The sequence below is a fragment of the Periplaneta americana genome, chromosome 15, assembly GCF_040183065.1.
Source record: "Periplaneta americana isolate PAMFEO1 chromosome 15, P.americana_PAMFEO1_priV1, whole genome shotgun sequence".
Lineage (NCBI taxonomy): Eukaryota > Metazoa > Arthropoda > Insecta > Blattodea > Blattidae > Periplaneta > Periplaneta americana.
In genome coordinates, this window is record NC_091131.1 from 95,554,701 (window position 1) to 95,577,170 (window position 22,470).

The 22,470-nt window shown below is 36.9% G+C and overlaps 1 long non-coding RNA gene across 1 annotated transcript in view; it reads left to right on the top strand.

Annotated features, from left to right (window-relative positions):
• LOC138715649 (uncharacterized) overlaps nt 1–19,719 on the top strand; it is a 140,995-nt gene extending 121,276 nt beyond the window's left edge. The window contains exons 2-3 of the long non-coding RNA XR_011336528.1: nt 15,195–15,345; nt 19,200–19,719. This is a non-coding gene — a long non-coding RNA (uncharacterized lncRNA). The remainder of the gene's footprint in view (nt 1–15,194; nt 15,346–19,199) is intronic.
• The last annotated feature ends 2,751 nt before the right edge of the window (nt 19,720–22,470 follow it).

The following is a 22,470-nucleotide window of genomic DNA, read 5'->3' on the forward strand; positions in this document are numbered from 1 at the left end:
CTCATTTGACAATCTCGTACTATGTAGTTTGGGTATTTGTGAAATAAAATACTGGCTTTTTTGTCATTAATACTGTTTTTTTTTCTCTCTGTTATGGACTACACTGAAATGGAAGTCAGATGTATAATAATGCTGTAACCTTGACGCCGCCTTTCAGTCTCTGTTATCTGTCTATACTATGCAATACAAAAGCTTCCCATAAGAAATACGCACCTTTTTCCTCGTATTCGATGTGTAACAGTAAAAAGCATTGAGCGGAACTCTTTTCTGGCGAACGCTCTATAGTCTATATTAACTGACGCATCCGACGTTAAGTTAATTTTTACAATGTCCTTATTACGATTTCTGTTCAGTAATATAGAGCCCGCGGCTATTCTAAACAATTTCATCTCTACAACTTCCAGTCTCTTTAACTCATATTAACTGTTGACTCGCAACTTGCTCGCCGTACCAAGCGAAGCTAGTATGATCGATGTACAACTAACGTGTAATGAAAGTAACAAAAACACAGGACTCCATAATATTTATTACGCAATTACATATTTTTTATGTTTTCCCAAGAATTTCTGTAGGCCTATTCTACAGAATAATCTTAATTCATTTTGGCTTCACTTATTACTGCTATATCTAATGATAAACCTACTCCTACTTCAACTTCTGCAAAATCCTACTATTCCTACTCTACTCCTGTTGCTATTAGTGTAATTGGGTATTTGTCCTGTTATAGACATATAAATATTACTCCTACTCGCACTCACGCTACTCCTACTCTACTACTACTCTTACTCAACTGCTACTACTAACTCCCACTGCTAATACTGCTACTACTACTACTACTACTACTACTACTAGTACTACTCCCACTGCTAATACTGCTACTACTACTACTAGTACTACTCCCACTCCTAATACTACTACTACTACTACTACTACTACTACTACTACTACTACTACTAGTACTACTCCCACTGCTAATACTGCTACTACTACTAGTACTACTCCCACTGCTAATACTGCTACTACTACTACTAGTACTACTCCCACTGCTAATACTACTACTACTACTACTACTACTACTACTACTACTAGTACTACTCCCACTGCTAATACTGCTACTACTACTACTCCCACTCCTACTAGTACTATTCCCACTGCTGCTACTGCTACTACTACTACTACTACTACTACTACTACTACTACTACTACTACTACTACTCCCATTGCTACTACTACTGTCACTACCCTTCTGCTATTACACCTAATCTGCTACTGCTACTATTCCTGGTAGTAGTACTCTCATTTCTGATACTACTGATATCTCACTGCTCTCACGGCTACTACTATTGCCACTACTCTCACTGCTGCTACTACTACTGCACTATTACAGCTATTACTCTTAATCTACTATTACTTCTACTCTACTGTCACTACTATTACTACTGCTGCTAATACTCCTTATCTATCACTACTAGTCTATTGTTGCTGTTACTACTATTATTGCTGCCAGTACTGCTACTCCTACTCTTTCCTGCTACTTCAGCTATTACTACTACTACTACCACTACTACTACTAGGCCTACTACTACTACTATTAGGCCTAATACTACTACTAGGCCTACTACTACTACTACTATTAGGCCTACTACTAATATTACTACTACTACTAGGCCTACCATTACTACTACCATTACAAGTCAGCATAGGACATGCATCGCTCTCTATGAAGTACCAACGTATCTCTGATTTTGATAACTTGCAGTCAATGTTGCTCATACGATCTGGGGTTTCTGAAGAAAGGGTTTCATTTTAATGATCCGCGGGAACACCAGGTGCTCTCCTTTTGAAGGTAAAAACTACAATTCTGCCGACACGACCCTCCTTCCAGCAAATTTAGAGAAATATTACTTCGTTTAAACGGAAGCAGTGTTTAGAGTGTGGCGTAACCCATATGTTGTGTGTAGTGTGAAATTGGGGGCGTTTCCTGTATAAACTGGAAGTTAGGTACATAGGGAGATTCAGACGCCAATCTTACATCCTTTATAAACAAGCGAACGAATATAATGGGAATCATAACTGTCGTGACTGCTATGATGCACTTTGTACTCTAAGAAACTTTAGCGTATTTTATGGAGGTATACCAGTAATATGAGCATGCATGGAATCGTGGATGTGATGTACGAAACCGCCAAAAACAGCTTCATGCACCATTATAGTCTATCCGTGGGATCGGATTGTAACATATTTTTATAAATGTTATAGAATTGTGCTTTGACATGGACGCAAAATAGATGCGTGCACAATGCATGCGTAACTATACAAAGTTAATTCAAGGTTGGAATATTACAATATTTATACGTAGTATATTCGCATGTGCTTTTAAAGCATACCATTTAATTGTGGGTCAAAAATAGTTCCAAGTAATAATAGGAAAACTCAAGTTAATTCAATATTTTATCTATTACTGAAAACGTAATTGTTTCTTGATGCAAAGAGTAATGCACCATTTCAATAATATTATTAGCAGGTTTACCTGATTACCTGGTTGGGTTTTTCCGAGGTTTCCCCCACCGAAAAGGCAAATGCCGGGTAATATTTTGGCGAATCCTCGGACCTCATCTCATCTCACTACATCTCGCCAAAATGTAAAAAAAAATTGTACAACATTGTAAAAATTGTAGAAAATTACTAAATTGTAAAACTATAAAAATTTGTAAAAATTGTAATTGTAATATTGTAAAATGTTGACATGTTCCACATCTTAAAGCTTCATTGCTCATGTAAGATCTATGGAATAAAATAAATGAATGAATGAATGAATGAATGAATGAATGAATGAATGAATGAATGAATGAATGAATGAATGAATGAATGAATGAATGAATGAATGAATGAATGTACAACCTAGTAATAAAAAAAGTGAAAAGGGATTTGAGGAAATCATGAAATTAGGATATTGCTGTCTACTGAACGGTATGACATAAACTATGGACAATGGACAATAATCAATTCTCAATAATAATAATAATAATAATAATAATAATAATAATAATAATAATAATAATAATAATAATAATAATAATAATAATAATAATAATAATAATCCACTGAAACAGAATTAGTGTTAAGAAGACACGTAGAGAACTGTTTTGAGCCACAATTAACAATTAAATGGTATTTTAATCACCTAGTTTAGCCGTGTGATATTAGGCTATAAAACCCAATATTTATTCAGGTTTCTTTTTTCTAGCTTATGTAATGATGCTGTATTAACTACTAGGTTATTTAGCGTCGATGGGATTGGTGACAGCGAGATGGTATTTGGCGAGATGAGGCCGAGGATTCGCCATACATTACAATGACATTTGCCTTACAGTTGCGAAAACACTAAAAAAAAAAAAACCCAATCAGGTAATCAGCCCAAACAAGAATCGAACCCACGCCCAAGCGCAACTTCAGATCAGCAGGCAAGCGCCTCAACCGACTGAGCTACGCTGGTGGCTACGTATCTAGATTAAAGCCCGTTAGATTCATGAAAAGCCTTTACAAATATAGGCCTATAACTCACTGGGTATTCAGACATCTTTTGCTCAAAAGTATTTATTTGTTTGTGACGTTATTTGTATGCTTACAAACTGCAATAATGTAAGTTATATTACTACAATAAGTTCTATTTGCGTCAAACGATCTAACACTGGCTACGTACCTTCTTCTTTTTTCTCTGCTTTGAAGGGACAGACTTCCAAGCATGTGGGAACAGGTTGAAGTTGAATGTGTCATACAAGCTTGAAGACATATTTCTGTTTTGGGACTTTTCCCATAATGTCACTGCAGGGGGTCACTGCCTTTTTGGCAGAATGAGTAAAAACTTTAGATATAAAAAAGTTTATACATGAGCAGGGTAGAAAGTCTCCCATCCAACACCTCGCGGCTAACATGTTATTTGACACCCCGCGGAGCAGTTTCCTCACCCTTCTCCGACCCCTGCCCGCCCAGCGCAACCCTACAAAACCATAGTGAAAAGCAAAAAATTATAGAAAACCATTAAGTTTTTTTATACTCTTCACAGATGTTTTGTAGTATTCATTTACGACAAAAAGTTGCAGCGAAATTTGATCTATTGGAACTGTGTAGTAGTTTTTTAACGACATTTCTCATAATTCAGCAACGAAACCTGTAACCCCTTTTTTTCAGGGTTTAAAAGAAACATAATTCGTTTTCCTCATTTTTTACATCTATTCCATGAGTTCGTACGTCTTTCCTCCCTAAAAGAGAAGGGGTTGTAGATAAATCTGAACATTATTATCACTAGAAACTTCAGTCGAATCTTTAAGGGTATAAAAGAGAATCTGTCGATGGGGGGAGGAATTGATTGAAAATTGTTGAAGGTATAGGGTGGAAATAATAAAAATGAAATGTAAAGAATTAATGATAACTTTCATTAAAATGTATTAGATCGTTTGAAATATGGAATTCTAATGAAAGTGACAGGCCAAATCTTCAAATCTCAACGAATACAAGTAGAATATAAATGTTTGATAGTTTGCAATCTAAAGCCAAGCCTTTTACAATTAAAAAACTGATATCGACTTCTTTAACAGTCATCGTCGGCCTCGGTAGCGTAGTCGGTATAGTGCTGGCCTTCTTTCTGTGCTCGAGGTTGCGGGTTCGATCCCGGCCCAGGTCGATGGCATTTAAGTGTGTTTAAATGCGACAGGTTCATGTCAGTAGATTTACTGGCATGTAAAAGAACTCCTGCGGGACAAAATTCCGGCACACCCGCGACGCTCATATAACCTCTGCAGTTGCGGGCGTCGTTAAATAAACCATAATTTAATTTTTAACAGTCATCTGCAATTTTTTTGCACCTCCAACTATTTATTTAATTTTATTTATTTATTTATTTATTTATTTATTTATTTATTTATTTATTTATTTAGTAGAGTTAAGGCCAGGAGGCCTTTTCTTCCACACTACCAGTGTGGACCAGTAAGAGTTTGAATCGACATGATTTCACTAATTTCTACCAAAGATCTCTCAGCTATTCAACGAGGTAAAATTTATCACCAAGTGTTGAGAACGGAATAATGACGGACCTATATGTAGAATTATAAAATTAAATTATGGTTTATTTAACGACGCTCGCAACTGCCGAGGTTATATCAGCGTCACCGGTGTGCCGGAATTTTGTCCCTGATGAGTTCTTTCACATACCAGTAAATATACTGACATGAGCCTGTCGATTTAAACGTACTTAAATGCCATCGACCTGGGCCGGGATAGAACCCGCAACTTCGAGCACAGAAGGCCAGCGCTATACCGACTACGCTACCGAAGCCGACTGTAGAATTATAATCTGTGACCGTTTTCGAAGAGACGTTCACCTTTTGCCTAATGCTGTAGCTACATCCATCCGTGGTGCGACAGCCCATAAAGGGCAAAGGCCGACTAACCGAGTGTTGGCCTCAAGTACCTCAGGAGAGGTGAACGATCATCCAACCAGATAAAGGCTAACATGTGATCAGCACGATGATTATCCAGCCGTTACAGTCGATTTTCGAAACCGAATTTCGCTACCTATCGTAGCTTCCCAAATTCATCACGATGCTGCGTGGATACCGGTCCCATACACTGGCCAAAATTTCATGAGAAAATTTCTTACATGTGAGGAATCGAACTAGCGCGCATTCCGTAACGCGAGTCCAGGTATAATGTCTTAGACCACGACGCCATGGCGCGGGACTAATGACAATTTTCTTTGGATAGTCTCGTTACGTGATATTTTTAAATGTTTCATAATCATTCTTAACAGTGGTGCAGTAATAACGGGAAAAAGCTGTCTTGTACCGCTTTTCTCGGGAGATGAGCTTCACAGAATCCTCATTCTGAACATTCAACGGAGTCCACACCTGTGGAGTAACGGCTAACACGTCTGGCCGCGAAACCAGGTGGCCCGGGTTCGATTGCCGGTCGGGGCAAGTTACCTGTTGAGGTTTTTTTCCGGGGTTTTCCCTCAACCCAATATGGGCAAATGCTGGGTAACTTTCGGTGCTGTGCCCCGGACTCATTTCACCGGCATTATCACCTTCATCTCATTCGGAAGCTAAATAACCTAAGCTGTCGATAAAACGTCGTAAAATAACCTAGTAAAAAAAACATTCAACGGAGCAAGTGACCAGAAAATCCCTGGAGTTATCGTCGACGCCTGTGTATTTGCTTATTGTGCCAAACAAGTATGGAAGCAATGAACGTAACAAGTATTTACATAAGTTAACTTTCCCTTTATTGATTTAGATGTAAAGTTGCACATTAAGTCCTCAGTTGCGTCCATTTTCGGTCAGTAATGGTCCATAAAACAGCAAAACAAGCCAAGAGCCTGGTCACATTCTTTAATTTAATCCACGATAATGCAACAGCCGTTGCTAAGCAACATTAAATTAAAATGTTTCTGTAGCATTGATAGCACAACTTACGTCGTGTTGAATTAGTGTATTAGTGTCAAGGAATTCATTAGTCACCGCATTGCAACTTTAATGGACACTTCAGAATAGAACGGGCAGGAAAGAATCGTACACAGTGGTGGTGGTGTCTGTATTGCTTTGCTGCATAACACAAAACAATGAAGTGAAGAATTCAGAACTATCAGGTGAACATTATAGGCCCATTATATTATTTATGTTTATTTAATATTCTACCACACATTTCATTTTATAACTTTTTAAAATACGTAACGCTATATAGAGTAAAGGTGGTAATTCTGTGATACGAGTAATATTGTGATAGTACTTTTCGAGAATTTATTACAATTTTACTGAGCGAGAGGAGGATCGGTTTTTTTGCGTCAACGTATTAAGTGAATGGGGTTAAGTACCCACCAGTTCGGAAGTGGGGGTCACACACAGAAGTCTCGCCTAAAAGTGAGTCGCGCTTTCAAAACGTTTGGGAACACTGGTCTCGACGGTTCTTTTAGTATAGTTACATTACTCCTTTCTGAAACATTTTAACCCGAAATCCAATTTACTAATAAGCCCGAATGAGGAGCGACTTATAACTGACTTCGTACTATCTCGGAGAGCAATTCGTGCACTTCTTGTATATTTTCTCGAATGCAAATGATGCCAAATTTACGGTTGATGCTATCGGTTGTTCATATCTTGCTAATCAAATGTTGCACACTTGAGATAGACCATTCTCGCTGAGCATACTTCTTCACAATTTTACGGACAGATAAGTTGTCAGATTCATGTAAATGCTTAATGGAAATGTTATCATGGATTGTTAAACGACCAATTATTCCTTAAATGAATCGGTCATTACAGAAAGGACATGAGTAAACTTTTTGTACGAAGATATGTTATTTTCATTGAAATCTATAGTTTAAAGGGAGAACTATCATTCTACAGAAGAAGGGATTGTCCCGAATTTGTATTCAGGAGTTTAGGACTTGTAAATTTCCAGTTCTTGCAAAAACGTCATGAGTAAGTGACTTGTGCCCCATCCATCTGCAGTGAATGAATGTATAAAAGATAAATCAGAAGTCTTTTTCCCCGCCTTTAATTCTGTTTGTTTTAATTTTTTCAAATCTCTTTTCAAATCTCAACAATCGTATTAGTTCTGAGCAAGGTAACCAGATTATACGATAATTATAGATCCAGAACGATGAGCCATTATCGTATACAAAAATATTATATAATTCTCTCTTTTACACTTTCCTATTTTCTTTGGAAAAACTCATAGGGCCTATTCATTGCAGAAAGGCCATGAGTCAACCAATTTCATATATTTTTTAAAAAAACCCAAGATGTCAGAATTGAAATTACACTATGCAAACTATTCCCACCGAGTATGTTTTTTATATATTTTATTTTACAAATATTAATGTTACATAATTAAACAGAAACATTTTTTTCTGTTCCCGAAATCTTTCTGGGGGGGGGGGCAAATGCTAATTGGGATTTCCCGCTCTCTCGGGTCAAAAACCCTGATAGAACTGATATTTAACCGTTACGATGAATTTTGGTGAAGTCCGGAGGGCCTAATTAGTCAAATCCACTCTTACTCATCTCCACGTTGGGGCCCCCTGGGATTTTTAAGATGCGAAAGAAAGAGTGGCGCGCGGGAAGCAACGGAAAGCTACCGCATTTACCTTTCTCAAGAAAAACTAAAGGAATTGGTTGGGTTACTGGCTGAGAAGAAACTGCCTACTGAATGATGCACTGGAAGGAATGGTGAAAGGGATAAGAGTTCGGGTCAGAAGAAGATATAAAAAATAATAGAGCGCATTAAGATATATGGATCATATACGGAGACTAAGAGGAAGAAAGGAAATAGGAAAGATTGCAGAAAAGTGAATTTGCAGTGAAAGACCTGCCCTTGGGCAGAACACAATAAATGAATGAATGCCCTTTAAGCCTACTAAATTTATGTAGCCTAACAGCCTAATGGTTTATTGGGAAAAACCTGTGATTTTGCACTGACTTATAAAAAATAAACATGTACAGTAAAATAAATAAAAATCACTCATAATAAATTGTAAATAACTAGATGTTACGATACTTTTACAATCTACTGGAAAATTTTCCCGTAACAAAAACATAGAAGTGCAATCATTAACTGAAATATGAACTTTTAAATGTTGGTCTTACTGTGATGTGTATATACCCATTGGATATATAGCCTATGCATGCGTTGTTGGAGTGAAATTTGTAATGTTGAGAGAAATAGGGGAAAGCCAGAAAATCTTTAATCATGCTATATCTCGTTCACTATAATATTATAAATTCAGTCGACGGAGAGTTTAGAAGACAGAACATCTGTGATCCATCGGCGAGGCGTTATTTAGGGCTAAAGCGTTGGACTCGCAATTCAAGACTGTAGGCCTACTCGTTTTAGGGTTCCAATCCTGCTTAGGATGATTATCTAGTTCAGATTTTTAAGTTTTCTTTAACTACAGCGCGAGTGACAGGCAATCCAATGGCAAGTCCTGTCTTATTTTGCCAAACCGTCAACTCGCTATCACTAATCTAACGCGCCGCCATAACAGTGCAGTAGATCAGCACCATTAAATAACTGATAGAAGATTTAAAGCAAAATTTGTCGGCATTGTTTAGTCCACGTTGAATTTGAACGCTGAATAACTTTTCTTTTTTAAGTTTATTTATACACGCTTTAACTCTAACATTCTGTGATCTTATCTCGTGTTTAGAATCTGTGAGTAAAGCAGTAGGTCGTTTTCAGTATTGTTGAGTTCCTGTTTCTATTATGTGTTGTAGATGGCTTGTGAGTGGTCCTCCAGCTTGGGGGTTGGGCTAAGGGCTAACAAGCCATCACCGTAACAAATAGCTTGTTTTGAATCCATACTTTAAGCCTCGGAATGGGACTGATTCTCTGACACGACCACAGCAAAGGAATAAGGTTATGAAACGGAGATTAAGGATTTGAGAATAAGGGAAATATTTGGGGCTAAGAGGGATGAAGTTACAGGAGAATGAAGAAAGTTAACACAACGCACAACTACACGCACTGTATTCTTCACCTGACATAATTAAGAACATTAAATGCAGACGTTTGAGATGGGCGAAGCATGTAGCACGTATGGGCGAATCCAGAAATGCATATAGAGTGTTAGTATGGAGGCCGGAGGGAAAAAGACGTAGATGGGAGGGTAATATTAAAATGGATTTGAGGGAGGTGGGATATGTTGATAGACTGGATTAATCTTGCACAGGATAGGGACCGGTGGCGGGCTTATGTGAAGGCGGCAATGAACCTGCGGGTTCCTTAAGAACCATTTGTAAGTAAGTAAGTAAGTAAGTAAGTAAGTAAGATGGCTTGTGATCATGTGACTGATTATAGATTTTGATTAATGTTTATGATAAGATTGGTGATTGAGGCGGTGATGAATCATGGTATGTAAATTTATAATCCGGCATTTGTATTGTGACTGAGAGAAACCATGAAAAACCTCAGTCAGATTGGTCGGCCACGTGGTTTGAACCCCGGACCTCTCAAACGCTACCATCTAAGCCAACTCGCTCAGTACTGAATAACTTTTGCAATTGAAAGCGTCGCTAGATAAAACATAATTTCTTTCAAACTTCAACAGTTATGTAGCAGGCGGTTCCCACTTCTTGATGACATCGAAACCTTTCACCTTCCAACACTTTTGTTGAAAGTGTCAAAAATCGCAAGGGCCATATGATGGATGTTCTACGAGACGTTCCGCTGATTTCAGTGAGTGCCGTCACTCTTACCCTAGCCTCACGTAGCTTTGCGTTTTAATGAAGCAGAAAACATTTTTCTTGGGAAAAGAAAATGTGGCCCTCTCTTTTTCATAGCGTTCTTCAGATCTGTCCTAGAGAGATTAGCGTATTATTTTCCATTGGCCTTTCATCCCTGAGAAATCCAGTGGAGTCGAATAATCTTTCTGACGTCGAATGAAAGAATTAGGTTGATTTTAGCAAGAGGAAGGTTGGTGCGAATATTCTGGATGACGGAAAATCAGCGTTTCTCCATTTCAGGCTCAAAATGTCCTGCCCATCTATCGTAACAGTCAGTGACGCCAAATTATATGAACCCTTGGGCCTGAGCCCATCCAATAATTTGTCGTGTTATTATTATTATTATTATTATTATTATTATTATTATTATTATTATTATTATTATAAGACCTACTGCATATTATTAAATAATTAACGACACTACATCAACTGGGAGGTTATCTGGCGCGAGTTGAATTGAAGATATCGAGATGAAGCTGAGGATTTGTCATGAGATTACTGAAATAACCTCGGGGGGAAAAAATCAGATAACCTGCCAAAGCGTGTTTCAAAGTCATGCCCGAACGTATGTTCTTTAACTCCTGAGCTACGTAGATGGTCCGTTTAGTGAAATTATCGAAGAGAGTGGAACATCAGAAGAAAATGTTTCAGAAATTGAAGAAGCAATTAGGGTTGAAAAACTATATATATATATATATATATATATATATATATATATATATATATATATATATATACAGTGAAACCTGTTCAAGACGGAAGTGACATGGTCTTAATTTTTTTCCGTTGTGGACAGGTTTCCGTATTATTCAGGTGTGACATTAAAATGGGACATCTTGTCATTCATATACATGAAAAAGAAAATGGCATGTCCCAAACTGCAAGAAGTACAAAATATTCCATTTAACACTCATCACATTAAATCAGCTCTCTGTTGCTTATTACGTTGGTGAATCATCTTGATTAAAATCTCATTTTCTGTATAAATATTATCGTAACTCATTCATTAGTCATTAAACATTACTAAAGTTTACTAATCTCATTATATTTAATATCTAACACTATACTCTAATACTGTACTGCATATCACTGCACATTATTAATTAATTAGACTAGGAGCCATCTGTTAGAAGCCTTGAATTCTGGTTTATTTAATTTCTTTCCCAGTTCAATAGCTTGCTTTGCAGAACAGATCCAAAAATTGGCTTGTTCTTTGAAAGGTCATGAAGAACCCACTCTCACAACAGTTCATTTATTTTCACATAAACAGTTGCTTTCTGGTTCCTTTTGTGTTACCAATATTGGCCGCACGCCACTCACTCATTATGATCTTTATTTTTTAAAGTGTCACACCTGAGTTTTCCAAAACTGAACTTCAACACACAGACTTTGTTTCTAATTTTCCTTTATCTCGATAACTTTTACTTCATCACTTAATGTTAATGCCACATTTTATGCAACTTTTTTTTTTACCTGGAAATCACTACGCTTGCGCTCAGTTTAGCTACGACAGTATACGGGTGTGAAGCATTGAAAATCTTTGAAGGCACTCTTCTGCCTAGTCAACAGGGTAATAAAATTTATGACCGACAGGCCAACACACCCTCATACTCTCTAGAATTTTGCAAAGAAAACTTGTTTTTATCTTAGTGACCTACATATTTCGTATAGTTCTTGAAATTACACGCTGTTTCAAAATATAGTTACAAAATAAAGTGTGTCCAAAATATTGTTCCCGTTTTGAACAGTAGCAGACAGTTTCCGTTTCCGCGTTGGACAGTTTCCGTTTTATTCAGGAAAAATTACACATAATACATACAAATTTCGCCGGGACCAATAAATTGTTCCGAAATAGACAGGATTCCGGATTATTCAGGTTCCGTTTTGAACAGGTTTCACTGTGTATATATATATATATATATATATATATATATATATATAAGCCTTTATGATGCCCGATAGGAACAACGGAGAGCAAATTACTGTTCTCTGCGGAAGGCTCATGATGTCATGACATATAATGTAATGACGTCAGGCGGGAACGTCTAGTTTGTGAGCCCGCTGTCGTAAGGAACTATATCCATTGCTAGTCGACGGACGCTCGGAGAGCGAGTCTCGTTACCATAAGAGGCATTTTTCACGATGTTAGTCCAGGAACATCCAGTTAGCGAGAATCGCTGACATTTGAACATAGCTTATATACTGGTGACCGTTAGGTAATTTCATGGACAATCTATGATACTTCCGGGGCTTAGTTTTAGGATTTGTATACATAACGGATCTGTAAATAAGTTTTTATCCACAGCCCTCCGTACATATACACACAGTAGTTCACACCTGTGGAGTAACGGTTAGTGCGTCTGGCCGCGAAACCAGGTGGCCCGGGTTCGATTCCAGGTCGGGTAAAGTTACCTGGTTGAGGGTTTTTCCGGGGTTTTCCCTCAACCCAATACGAGCAAATGCTGGGTAACTTTCGGTGTTGGACCCCGGACTCATTTCACCGGCATTATCACCTTCATCTCATTCAGACGCTAAATAACCTAAGATGTTGATAAAGCGTCGTAAAATAACATACTAAAAAAATACACAGAGTATAGACCTGAAGTTCACAAATTTAGTAATTAGTATATCTTAATGAACTTATATTTCCATTTACAGATCTGTGGTTCCAGGGCAAAAGGTGATACATAAATTTTTTATGAAAATGAGATTTTGCGATATGTTTTGCTTCCTGATAGTATCTTTATTTTGGTAAAAGATGACATGGTCATCTCTCTAACCCGCTGTTATGAAACATGATTCCTATGATTTTATGCGGTCGTTCAAACTTACGCTCGCCCCTGAAAAATCGAAAGAAATAACATCATATTTTGCCTTGAAGCGACAGAAATAATACACAGAGGCAAAACGATGTTACGAAAATTGACCAATGATGCAGTGAAAACCATAGGAAAAGCAAAAAATACTCCGAGGAAAAGTCCAGCAAAGTCACCTTTTCTATCTCAGATTTCTGGAATCGAACCCCGACGAAACCGTCAGCTAGCTATCTAATTCTTGCAATATAAAGTTGACTGTCCTTCGCTTCGTGCTATGAGTAGCACACGGTAGTGGGTAACAGTAACCGCCAATCTTATTTGCATACACAAGAAATCTGCATGTACCTTTTACTTTGTAGCATGTAAAATGTTTCATTGTCATCGTTATATCTCTTTGTGTTTCTGAGAGGCTTAGCACTAGCGAAGTGTAAAGGCGGTAGTTATGTCCATATGGTATAACACTGGTGACTGTTAAACGACTTCATCTTTACTTTGTTTACATCAGCCGAGTGGTGTAATGTGATATTATGGGTTCAATGTAGGATGTTCTTTCCAGGCGAGGGATTCACTGTTTGTTTTAGGAGAACTATGGATAAAAGACGAAGACGCTGTGACGTATAATATAGTTCGAATGGAATTTACGGGAGGAGCACTAAAGTCCAGCACTGCGACCTGTTACGATCTACTGTGCTAACACTCAAGCTAGACGTATTCTCAAACTCACACCGGCTGACTACACTAAGGTTCGCTGCGTACTCAGGTTTCGAGCAGGCAACATCCCTCGTCCGTAGGGCAGCCCCCTCTGTGAGTCGCCACCCGGCGATCGGGGAATGCTATGGAGAAATGGTGACGGAATGATGTAGATGCCTAATATGGGGAAAAACGAGAGAACCCCGAGAAAAATCCCAACTGCGACCTCGTCCGCCACAAGTGTCACTATGGATTTTTAATGAAAAATCCCAGACCTGACCGGGACTCGAACCCGAGCCGCCTGCGTGTCAGGCAGGAGGTCTGACCACTCAGCCACCGCAGGGGTCTGTAATATATTTTCTTTTTACAGTTCCGTAAGAGAAAACCTATCTGGTTGACAATTATAAGATGCAGCCTATATGGACACAATAAGGCAGGAATCGGCAGAAATGTCATCGTGATAGTGACGTCGAAGGGGAAGCGCAGTAAACTGTCTTTGCTTCACCCCCTCCTTTCCGTCCAACTTCCCTGCAACTCCAGTACACAGGCATCTATCAGTGGCGGGTTACCTAATTACATTTAGATTGGTTCTTTCTCAAAACCTTAAACGTCTGTTAGGAAACGTATGTTTATGAACACAATACAATAAGGGGCTGATTTGCCTCTGTCAGTAAGCGATCTACTGAAGGTTGAAAGAGACATGCTTCAAGCCCGAATAAAGGCGTTCCCGACCGTTTTCCGAATTCAGTACCCCAAATGGTCATTTCCCGAATGGATAGGCTATATTCCGAATCCACTTTCCCGAATCATTCTTCCCAAAGTCGAAATTCCCGAATATCCAATAACCCGAATGCATATGAGTAATTTTTCCTGAAATTTGCCGAAGTAAGGTTGCCATAGTGAAAGCTGGGCAATAATTATAAATAATTTTGTTATCATTGCTTAGTAACCACAGTTCATTTTCTAGAGGATCAACATTTACAAGATGGATACGAAACAAGATCTTCTGGTACTAGATCACTATATCATTAAAATTGTTTCTCAATGGATATCACTGCTCAAGGTAAAGCGAACCTAGAAGTAAGGTTTATTGGGATTGCTAAAGACTGCGCCAGAAAGAGTGTCTGCTCCTTAGCGATTTTTCATAAATTGTCGTTGGCGACATTGTATAATGCATAATGAATTTTCTAAAAATTTAGCCGAATTTGTAAAGCTTATGGTCAGCAATGGCGTCAGTTTCGGTGAACTTCGAACGACAGCAATGGATATGATCATTTTTACTTGTTACTAACATTATACAAGTGATGGATATTATTATAATATTGCAGTAACGTAAAGCTTAAAACATTATTCGCATTACTGAGAGTTATATTTGACAGAAAATCACAAATTATTCATGTTATTTTCACAGACTGGCGGCTTGAAATCCATAAGATGTCGTAGGTAATACATTAGTAAGGTAAACAACCAAGTGGGCTGAAGAGCTGGGTTTTCCGCAACCGATGGTCAACAAAGGAGGAGAGAGAAGTTTATCAAAGATTACAGGATGTACGTTCACACAGGTATGCTTGATTTTGTATTCCTCACGTAAGAAATCACTGATGTCATAAGCCACCTTAATTCTAATCATCATAAACATTCTGGCTTACGCTATTTAGTCTGTTCGGTTTTCAGAATTTTTTTAAAGTTGATCTGTCCATCTTTTCACTGGTCGACCCACTCCTCTTCTACGTTTTTATTTACACTTTAAATTTTTGTATAGGGATACGAATCGGTTCCATTCTTTGTAAGTGATTGTACCATTGTAATCTGTATATATCTATTTTTTCAACAGTGTTCTGCAATCGTAATCCTACACGAATATCTTCATTTCTTTTTTTACGATCTAACAGGAAGGATCCTGCAAGTGGTAGTAACAATTTCATGTCAGCTGCCTCCATTCTTTTTCGCTGTTGTTTGATTAATACCCAATTTTCTGCTTTATGTAACAATGCAGATATGAACATCGCTTTATATGACTATATTATTGTTCCATTTCGCACTTTTCTTAAGAATGTTCTTTTTATTGTACCCATATTTGTGATGGATATTATTATGAACGTTAAACTTACATGATTATTCGAATCACTGACAGCAGCAGCAGTAGCTGTAGCAGTAGCAGTAGTAGTAGTGTATTGTGGGTCCCTATCACCGCGGCATCGCGCGTGATCAGGTTGCGGATAGGTCCAGATATGGAGGGTAGTTGCGAATATATTGTATAAGCAGTCATAGACAGCCGATGAGGAGTGGTCCTTTAGCTTGGGGGTTGGGCGAAGGACTAACAACCCATCACCGTAAAAAAAGCTTGTTAGGAAACCATACAACAAGCCTCGGAATGGGACTGATTCTCTGGCACGATCACAGCAAAGGACTAAAGTTATGAGATTTGGTACTTGAAACGTAACTAGTCTTTATAGAACAGGAGGGGTAACATTAGTAGCAAAAGAAATAGCTAGATATAGAATAGACTTCGTGGGAGTACAATGGGTTAGGTTAGATGGGAATGGCATATCACAAATAGGAGATTACTTGTTGTATTATGGAGAAGGAAACAATAATCACCAATTAGGAACAGGATTCTTTGTTCATAAAAGAATAAAGTCAGCAATAAAAATGTCGAATTTATCAGTGACAGGTTATCGTATTTAGTACTTAAGGGCAGATGGTGCGATATCGTAGTTATAAATGCTCACACCCGTACAGAAGAGAAAGACGACCATATAAAGGATAGCGTCTATGAGGAATGGGAACACACTTTTGATCAGTTATCTAGATATCACATGAAATTTTTATTGGAGAATTTCAACGCTAAAGTAAGATGGGAAGATATTTTTAAAGCGACTATTGGAAAAGAGAGCCTACATGCAACTAGCAATGACAATGGAGTTAGATTAGTCATCTTCGCCATATAAAAAAAATTTAATTTTCAAAAGTAAAACATTCCCCCAAAAGGATATACATAAATATACTTGGAATTCTCCAGAAGGATTAACACACAACCAAATAGATCACATCTTGATAGATAAATGAAGACTACTAGTAGACATTCGAACCTTCAGGGGGCAGACTATAATTGACCATTATTTTGTAATTGGAGAAGTAAGAGAAAACTATCAGTAACCAAGCGAGTAGAGCAACAAGTTTATATTAGTACATTCGATATTTTGAAATTAAAGGACGAGAAAACTAAGCAACATTATCAGGTCTATATTTAGTAGCTTTCGACGAAGTTGAGGAATAGTTACATGTTAATAGCGTGTGGGAAAATATCCGAGATAATATCAAAACTGAAGCTCAGCAGAGCATAGATTATTATGAAATTAAGAAATAGGCCTATAGGCCAGTTTCTGTCTGATGCTTTTCGAATTCACTGCGGGCTAAAGCAAGGAGATGCACTATCACATTTACTTTTTAACTTTGCTCTAGAATATGCCATTAGGAAAGTTCAGGATAAAAGAGAGGGTTTGAAAGTGAACGGGTTATATAAGCTTCTCGTCTATGTGGATGACATGAATATGTTAGGAGAAAATCCACAAACGATTAGGAAAAACACGGAAATTTTACTTGAAGCAAGTAAGGCGATAGGTTTTGAAGTAAATTCCGAAAAGATACAGTATATGGTTATGTCTCGTGACAAGAATATTGTACGAAATGGAAACATGAAAATTGGAGATTTATGCTTCGAAGAGGTGGAAAAATTCAAATATCTTGGAGCAACAGTAACAAATATAAATTATACTCGGGAGGAAATTAAACTCAGAATAAATATGGGAAATTCCCGTTATTTTTCGGTTGAAAAGTTTTTGTCATCTAGTCTGGTATCAAAAAATCTGAAAATTAGAATTTATGAAACAGTTATATTACCGGTTCTTCTGTATGGTTGTGAAACTTGGACTCTCACTTTAAGAGAGGAACAGAGATTAAGGGTGTTTGAGAATAAGGTGGTTAGGAAAATATTTGGGGCTAAGAGAGATGAAGTTACAAGAGAATGGAAAAAGTTACACAATGCAGAACTGCACGCATTGTATTTTTCACCTGACATAATTAGGAATATTAAATCCAGACGTTTGAGATGGGCAGGGCATGTAGTACGTATGGGCTAATCCACAAATGCATATAGAGTGTTAGTTGGGAGGCCGGAGGGAAAAAGACCTTTGGGGAGGCCGAGACGTAGATGGGAGGATAATATTAAAATTGATTTGAGAGTGGTGGGATATGATGATAGAGACTGTATTAATCTTGCATAGGATAGGGACCGATTGCGGGCTTATGTGAGGGCGGCAATGAACCTGAGGGTTTCTTAAAAGCCATTTGTAAGTAACTAACATTATACAAGTGATGAATATTATTATAATATGGCAGTAGCATATAACGTAAAAGATTATTCGCATAATTGACAGTTATATTTGACAGAAAATCACAAATTATTTATGTTATTTTCACAGACTGGCGGCTTGAAATCCATGAAGATGTCGTAGGTAATACATTAGTAAGGTAAACAACCAAGTGGACTGAAGAGCTGGCTTTTCCGCAACCGATGGTCAACAAAGGAGGAGAGAGAAGTTTATCAATGATTACAGGATGCACGTTCACACTGGTATGCTTGGCTGTGTATTCCTCACGTAAGAAATCACTGATGCCGTAAGCCACCTTAATTCTAATAATCATAAACATTTTGGCTTACGCCATTTAGCCTGTTCGGTTTTCAGGAATTTTTTTAAGTTGGTCTGTCCATCTTTTCACTGGTCGACCCACTCCTCTTCTACGTTTTGGTTTACACTTTAATTTTTATAGAGGGATACGAATCGGTTCCATTCTTTGTATGTGATTGTGCCATTGTAATCTGTTTGATCTATTATTTCAACAATATTCTGCATTTGTAATTCTGCACGAATATCTTCATTCTTTTTACTATCTAACAAACTGTATCCTGCAAGTAACAATTTCATTTTTGCTGCCTCTAATGCTTTTCGCTGTTGTTTGATCAATATCCAATTTTCTGCTTATAATAATGTAGGTATGGCCGTTGTTGTGTAGTCCTCTATTATTGTTTCTTTTCAGACTGTCTTTAACAGTGTTCTTTTTATTGTGCCCATAGCTGTAGTAATTTAATTATTGTTATATCCTAATAGTTAACAAGAAGTGGATAATCTTAATGATTATGGCATGAGTGAATGTTTGCATCCTACATATTAAAAGTGAATACTTGTGTTAAATTATATTATTAATAAATATAATTATTATTTTCGCTCGGGGATTGTGTGATTCTTTAAATGTGATGAACTGAGTTATTGTTAATGAGATTTTAAATTTAAATTTAAATCAATAATCTTAATATTAACTTGTCATTTTATTATTCGCATATTTTCTCTCTCAGTTTCAGTTTATATTCATACTGGATTTGTCTGAAAATGTCTTCACAAGACGTGCTACTGGAACTGGACATCTTGCTTCGATTCGACCACTTGAAGATGAACGTTATTTTCAAGCGACGAATAGACGATTTCTTTATCATTCTAGTATTATAGTACGCCATAATTGCGGTCTGCTACTTCTCCGGACAAATTCATTACCCCTGAATATAGGCGAGGACGACTGATTTGGATTTTGACGAGGATGACTAAATAATGCTAAATTGTGACGGGAAATCTCTCACTTAGGTGCAAAGTTTTTTAACTTGTTGGAAATTTATGAATTTGAAAATCGACGGATGTAAATAAATAAATGTGATATAATGTAAAGCAATGAAATATACTATGTATTTATTTATTTGTTTATTTATTTATATATTTATTTATTTATTCTGGCGGAGTGAAGGCCAATAAGCCTTCTCTTCCACACCATCAGAACAATTAATCTACAACAATAATGACAGAATTTGAGTGACACAATCTACAAAAGAAGTAATGACAGCTCAATCAAATAATTATCTTTGTTTGTGTTAAGTATGTGTTTAGATGACTCCCTGAGCACGAGTTTTTACTCTTTCAGGGAAGAATTAAGACTGTATTTTGTACATGTTATTTTACTAACAATAAACAATCAGAACTGTTATGCATAGAGACTAGAAAATTAAAGGTAGGACAAGAGTTATTGTAATAACATACAACACGATTTAATTACTATGAAAATCTATTACATTGGGATACAAAGCATCGTATTTAGCTACTTATTAAAACTCGAGTTCAATAAAATACCCCTTTCTAATTTAGTTTTAAATTGTGATAAATAGGGCTAGGAATCTTAGGTAAATAAATATTTTATTTAAGATTCGGACAAGGTCACCTGAGTATATAATTACAATTTTATTTCACATAAAAACAAATAGACATATTTTGAATTTTTTAAGTAAACTAATTTTTTTTTTAAATTTTCACATAAAACACATAAAAATAAAGTTCTCATCAAATAATTTTCGACTAAAGCCCCCCCCCCCCCCAATTGTAGATCAATCATCATCCGAATGTTCAATACAGTTGCTTAGACGTGACAGCTGGCAACTGTTGCTCAAAATTGCCTCTCTGTGGACTGTGGAACTTCAGTCTTTTCTTTCACACAAGCGATAATAGCTGTCATCACTAAAAAACTGTACTGTAACTATCACACATAAACATTGATGTGTCATTTAGGAGTGCCTTGCAACTTATCATAACGCTGATTCATTAAGCAATTATAATTTCATAAACATCAGCTGCCTCTCTTTTCGTTTCCATTCATAAACATGTCTCTAAAGAGTAAATGTTGTTTCTCAATGGCCAGGGCGCTCTTTTTCCCAGTACAAGGCAGTGTTCCGCAATAATCGTCAGTCGACAACTTGAGAATGAATCTCATCGCTTGGATAGATCGGATAGAATTGAATGTTAATATCTTACAGAAACTGGTGTGAAGTGAGGTCTCCAATGATTTCAGGAACTACTTTGTAAGATTACATGGACAACAATTACGTTAAGGAGCGTCATCGTAGCTTTAATGGCGAAATGTTAGTGTCTTCAAAAGGTTCATATTTCTCACACTCCACACATGATTCAGGTTCCAGGGTCTCACGGGAATGTAAGGGAAACTGCAATATTACAGAAAGTAATTTATCAGCTTTAATTTTGCATTAACCGATTTATCCGCTGTTCGAACCGGTTATCGCATTAGAACAGTATAATAGATAAAAATTGCCGAAATAAACATTTTGTCAGAATACACACCAAGTACTTACTATTATGAACTTATCTTTGCAATCTTATCTCCAAAACATGAAGAGCATTACAAAGGCGAACCATAATAAATACCAGGGTACAAAATTGTCAATTACTACTACTTATAAAACTCTGTACATAAACGCTGTAAGCCGCACATGCTTACACAATTAACACGAATAAGATCGCCATTTAATCAATTATTTATATTCAAGTGTTAAAAGTAGTGTACGAAAGATTCAACATGAAACGCTAGTCATTTGCTATTGTTCACATGTTAAGACAAACAATGGATGGTAATTACTTTAAGTCAGGCTGCATCATCGCCACTACCACCACTATTGTTACTCAAGAAATTAGTAAAGTATATATATATATATATATATATATATATATATATATATATATATTGCACAAAAGTTTGGAAGTATTCAACTCATTTTATGCTGTTTTAATTCACCGCACCTTCTATGGTTAGGAGGTTATTTTATACAATAATTTTGAAGGTAGGACCTATGAAGCTATTTTCATTGTTCGTAAACTCGCAGAAGTTTACAAGATTTTCAAGAATCATGATATGCTTTTTATTTACGTAGGCCTACATGTAACATTATTGCAGAATAAAAATTTGAAACGAAATAATGACGAAAAACACACATAAAAGATGTAAATTGCATCTTCTTAAGGATTAAGTTCACCATTACCACCACTTTCATTTTCTTTCCATGTATTAGATCTGGTGGTCTGTTTTGGTCTTCTGACAGTACTTTGGACATCACATCCAATATTTTATCTGTCAAGTACGATTTGGGACTTTACGGTGATCAAAATTGTGTGAGGATTTTGGGCATTTTCACCATGTCATCAGATGATAGACGACATTAAGATATTCGAAGACTAAGAGAAAGGCAGAAAATAGGAAAGATTGGAGAATGCTGGGTTTGCAGTGAAAGATCTGCCCTTGGGCAGAAAACTATGAATGAATGAATAGATGAAAACATATCCCACCTTTCTGAGTTATGTATATCGGTTTCATCAGAGAATAGGAGAACGGGGCAGGAACATTAGAGAATAAGATATAGGCTAAATTGAAATTCTTACACGATCCAGTCCAGGCGAATAGAGATAATTAGTTCAATGAAAGACGGAAAGCAAGTCGTACACTTAGGAACAAAAAGAGACATATCTTGAAGAAAAAACTGAATGAGATAGAAACAAATAGTAAGAACAAAATCATTAGAGTTTGTATAAGGACATAAAGGAATTTAAGAAAGGATATCAGTTGAATAGACACTCCAGAATTTCGTGGATCTGGCTCATTTAAAAATAAAAATAATGTATATAAATCGCGTTCTAACTGAAGAAAAATTCGATGACATAGACAAGAGGCTGGAATAGTCTCCCACCAAATCATTAACAAAGTTAGCTGAACAAGCTGGTGTAATCAAAATATCATCTTGG